Source organism: Bison bison, unplaced genomic scaffold (assembly GCF_000754665.1).
Source record: "Bison bison bison isolate TAMUID 2011002044 unplaced genomic scaffold, Bison_UMD1.0 scf7180017864191, whole genome shotgun sequence".
NCBI lineage: Eukaryota > Metazoa > Chordata > Mammalia > Artiodactyla > Bovidae > Bison > Bison bison.
The window spans coordinates 405,846-411,499 of record NW_011494763.1 but is presented as its reverse complement, the minus strand read 5'-3'; positions in this window follow the sequence as shown (position 1 = coordinate 411,499).

The following is a 5,654-nucleotide window of genomic DNA, read 5'->3' as shown; positions in this document are numbered from 1 at the left end:
TTTTTTTTTTTTTTCTTTTTCTTCAGAGTCAACCTTGTAAAGTAGATAATGTTTGAACTGGATCTTGAAGGATGTTAATCATCAGAGAGCATTCCAGACCAGAGGATGGTAGCAGAGATGTGAGCTGGGCAACAGCATAGGAAAAAGGGGGGCCAGAGGGTACAAAGCACATTTTGGAGAAGGAACGTGATCAGTTAGGACTTTGAGTCACAAAGGAAAATAGACTGAGTCGTATTATAGCAAGCTTTACAGACTTTATTCTGGGGGTGGGGGGTGCTGGGTCGGATAACTGCAGTCAAGCAGGGAATAAGCTGGTCATGGTGCTGACATGGAGATGTCCCTGAAGATGACGGGCAGGAGGGGTCGAGAGGGATGTAACATTGGTCAGGTGGCTGCTACTGCAAGAGTCCAAGCGTGAAGTGAGGTGAGTTCTGACCAGGCATAGCAGGAGTGGGATACAAAGGACTGAACAGAGTGGAGACCAGCACTTCACAAATGTTTGACACCATGGTGCTCAAGGCTGGACACAAGACTGTGTGTGTCCTATGGGTCTGGGCACTGCCTGAAAAGCCCTCAGCAAACCGGAAGTTGTATGGAGTGGCCATGCTTTAATGATCCAACCTAGACAGCATGTTAAAAAGCAGAGACATTACTTTGCCAACAAAGGTTAAGGCTATGGTTTTTCCAGTAGTCATGTATGGATGTGAGAGTTGGACTATAAAGAAAGTCAAGCGCTCAAGAATTGATGCTTTTGAGCTGTGGTGTTGGAGAAGACTCTTGAGAGTGCCATGAACTGCAAGGAGATCCAATCAGTCCATCCTAAAGGAAATCAGTCCTGAATATTCATTGAAAGGACTGATGCTGAAGTTGAAACTCCAATTGTTTGGCCACCTGATGCAAAGGACTGACTCAGTGGAAAATAACCTGATGCTGGGAAAGGATGACAGAGGATGAGATGGTTGGATGGCATCACCGACTCGAGGGACATGACTTTGAGTAGGTTCTGGGAGTTGGTGATGGACAGGGAGGCCTGGCGTGCTGCGGTCCATGGGGTCGCAAAGAGTTGGACACGACTGAGCGACTGAACTGAACTGATAAATCTTGTAGTCGCTCTGTAACACTCCTATGATTGTTTGAATTTTTAAACATTGTTTGCCATATGAACCACTGAAGAAGGTTGGTGATTCAATGCTTCCTGTAGCCTCCCTCGCTCCTCCCCACCTTCAGTCTGGGCCTCCCTCCTTGCCTTAGTCTGAGCAGCACAGCTCCAGGGAGGCTCAGTTTCCCCTGTGATGGCATCACCCTCAGCCAACCTGGAGGGAGTCCCTGGTGTGGCTTTAGAGAGCCGGGGGCAAGGTGGGCATGCGGCTGATGTTTGGGGATGCTTCAGTGCCCTGGCATCCATGACTGCCCCTCATGCTTTCTAGAACCTTCCATGGCCTCAGTTATTTCTATACACAGGTGTCAGCTTGCCTACACTGAGGATGTCAGTACCTGACAACAGCTTAGACACTGACTCATCCCAGGGTTCCTGCATCTTCCCTGGGATCAGAGCTATGAGCCTCAAGAATGAAGGATCGAACCCCAGGGGATTCCAGGCTCCCTCAGCAGAGGCAAAGCCTCTAGGCCTGGATCACCCCCTGAGCAGAGGTGAGGTCACCTTGAGCCAGTAAAGGTGAGAAGAACAGCAAAAGGATTTCAGGGGGTCTTGTGTGTGTGCTCAGTCGTGTCCAACTCTTTTGAGACGCCATGGACTGCAGCCTACCAGGCTCCTCTGTGCATGGGATTCTCCAGGCAAGAATCTTGGAGCGGGTTGCCGTGCCCTCCTCCAGGAGATCCGTCCAACCCAGGGATCGAACCCTCATCTCCTGCGTCTCGCATATGGATTCTTTACCACTGAGCTGTCAAGGACAACCCTTAGGTGGGTTTTACTTTAAGCAAACCCCAGATGTGGAGAAATCCAGACATATTTTCATACAAGCATCAGAGTTTGTTTTCAGGTTTATTTTAAAGAATGGCTAAGGTTATTGAATTTCCCCATAACTAAATTCCCCACAGCTTTTGGGAATAGTGTTTCAGTTAAAAAACAAAAACCAAACATTTCTCACCATGTACATTAAGGAGCACTTACTGTGCAGATCATGGCCTACCCCAGCAATGACATTATTAGTTATAAGAGAAACAAGCTTATTCCTCAGATTATGACTCATATTTACAAGCGACGTTGAAGTTTTATAAGGCTGACCTTTGAGTCAGCCATTTTTGATGACCTTGTAATGAGAATAATGCCGCCTCTGGCTTTCAAGGTGAAGCCTGTCACATCAAAGGCTAGTCAGATGAAATTAGGAGTGTTTTATAGGGACACCGAGTCTTTTCTAGCTTGGCGAGGGGCAAACCTTAGTAGCACTTAGTCAACAAGCCCATACTGAGTACCTGAAGGTCGTCAGCCTGGAGAGTATATAGTCAAGATGACCACATTTTGTAAACAAAACTCCCAGGTTTTCAGTATAACAAAGAATTTTTATGTCACTTTCTGGTGCTAAGAGATTGTCTGGGTAATGTAATTTGGACCCTCAAAGTAGAAAAACCTGGGACAATTCATGGATTCATTTGCATAAAGGAGAACATCTGAAATGATGATTGTTCCAGAAAATAAGCACGCAAGGAGGTTTGCTCCACTGACACTGCTCCGGCTGAAGCTGCGCGACGGACGTGGAGACACTCCGTCTCGCGCAGGTGTGCTAGGTCCTTCCCGCGAGCGCAGGGCGGTTTCTTAGAGCATACAGGGTCAGTAGGGATTTGCTAAGCAGACAAAGGGTGGGGGGCAAGGAACATTCCAGACAGGAACAGAAAGTCTGAAGCATGGGGAATGGTAGATTATGACACTCTTCTCAAGAACTCACAGAAATTAGAAAATACTTTGAAACGAATGCTGATAAACATAGAACAGATGTAAAATTTGTGTGTTACACCTCAAGTCATCCTCAGATGGACTTAAAAATTTTAATTTCTTTTTGGCTGCACTGGGTCTTCATTGCTGGGCCCAGGCTTTCTCTAGTTGCGGCAAGTGGGGTCTACGCTTCAGGGTGGTGCACGGGCTTCCCGTTGCAGTGGCTTCTCTTGTTGCAGAGCACGGGTTTTACGTGCGCAAGCTCAGTAGACATGGAGCACTGGCTTAGTTGCTCCGAGGCGTGTGGGATCTTCCCAGACCAGGGATTAAACCTGTGTCCCCTGCATTGGCCGGTGGCTTCTTAACTACCGGACCCCCAAGGAAGTCCCCTCATTATTTAAAGTTCAGTATCTTAGCAAAATGACCACACAAGTGATATTATGTCTTTTGTGCCTCACATCAAAAGGAAATGATGAAAAAAAAATTTTTTAATTAAAAAAAAGGGAAATGATGTTACTTTGTTACATTATTGATGAAGTTGAATTTGGATAATGAATTGAAGTAGTGTTTAGCAGATTTTTCTGTATCCTGTTCCCTGATATTCTTCATCTAACAAATTAAGCATCTGTTAATGATTCTTATCTAAGTTTTTACAATGATGGTCATAAATTGATGATTTTGTATTTCGATCCTGCTTTTTACCTTTATTAATTGACTTGTTGGTAAAGGTTTTTGTAAAGCTTTCCTTTCTCTACCTAAAAAAATTTTAAAAACCTCAGTAATGTGGATTTATGGATTCTTTAATGAGTTAAAACGTTTGTGTGTGTGTGCTAAGTCACTACAGTTGTGTCCGACTCTTTGCAACCCTGTGGACCGTTGCCTGCCAGGCTCTTCTGTCCATGGGATTCTCCAGGCAGGAATACTGGAGTGGGTCACCATGCCCTTCTCAGGGGATCTTCCCGACCCAGGGTTCAAACCCACATCTCTTATGTCTCCTGCACTGGCAGACAGGTTCTTTACCACTAGCAATGCCTGGAAAGCCCCAGTGAGCTATAACACATTCCTCTGTTTGTTTTGATGCTCAACTTGTCCCAAATTTAGCTGGTGGTGAGCCTCTTCAAGCTGGCCCTGTGCTCTGTTGACGTGTCCCCATTGGTTTCGGGGCACTCTCCTACTTCCTAGCATGAAACGTTCCATAGTTCACCTTTTAGGTTTTTTGCCCGGCCCTGGAATCAGCCAGATCTCCAAGTTTCTGGCTCTTTTTAATGGTATTTAATAACTACAATACGGGCATCAGGCACACTCACTGCAACTGAGATGTTTCTAGTGCTCTTCAGAGAGCAGAGTTAGGAAGTGTCTGTGTGTACTTGCGTGTGAGTGTGTGCATGCACCGTGTACACGTGTGTTCACATAGCTACTTACAATTCCAGTCCAGCTCCACCGTTCTTCCTTGCCTGTCTCCGTTCCATATTTGTATCTCCTGTCTCAGGATTAGAACCCTGGTTCCCCCAAATATCAAAACTTTATTCATTTGCTCAAAAACATAGGTTTTGTAAGTTATACCAAACAATTTTCAGTTCAGTCGCTCAGTCGTGTCCGACTCTTTGTGACCCCGTGGACTGAAGCACGCCAGGCTTCCCTGTCCATCACCAACTTCCAAAACTTGCTCAAACTGTGTCCATCAAGACAGTGATGCCATCCAGCCATCTCATCCTCTGTCGTCCCCTTCTCCTCCTGCCTTCAATCTTTCGCAGCATCAGCGTCTTTTCCAATGAGTCAGTTCTTCACATCAGGTGGCCAAAGTATTGGAGTTTCAGCTTCAGCATCCTTCCAATGAATATTCAGGACTGATTTCCTTCAGAATGGACTGGTTGGATCTCCTTGCAGTCCAAGGGACTCTCAAGAGTCTTCTCCAACACTACAGTCAAAAGCATCCATTCTTCAGCGCTCAGCTTTCTTTATAGTCCAACTCTCACATCAAGTAAAGTGAAACAACTTTACTTCTAAGTAAAATTCAGTATCTCTTTTTCGCCTTAGTATATATATACCACTGAATGTACTTTCTTCTTTGTGGTCAAATTATCAGTGTGACATACCATTGGGTTTCTGGGTTTTGTTTATATTTTCAGGTTCGTCTTTCCATACTTAAGTTTTTTTTTTTTTGGAAATGTAATAAAACATTAAAATGATTCAAATTTGAAGCTATATAAAAGTGTACACTCAGGAAGGACCAATTCTCTACTCTAGCCCTTACATCTCATTTCCATTCTCCCCGAGTCATGTTTTATTTCTTGATCTGGATGTGAGATTACATAGTGTATTTTTTATTATTATTCATAAAGTGGAACACCTATGATTTATGCATTTTCTGTACATTTTATACATGAACGAAAAAGTGAAAAAAATAAACCCAGTGAGATGTGCCAGTCAGTATTCATCTGAGGAGCAAAATCACCCTAAGTATTACTGAACAAGGGAATTATAGAGCCTTACACAATTTATCCTGAAGTAAAAGTCCAGAAGGGGGAGTTGGAGGATCAAAAAATAGTCAAGATCTTGCCGAAAGTCAAGACATAGCTGCGATGAGAGGAAAGAAGAGGGGAAAGGCTGAGATGGGCAACAGAGCCCCCCAGTCCACCCCTCAGGACTGGGGTGAAGGTGGGGAAGATGGAAATCGAGCTGGGGGCAAGTTGGTAGATGCTGAGGAAAGGGAGGAAGGCAAAGGAGGGCCAGCGCTTAGCAGTGATTTTTCCAGCTGGTGCCT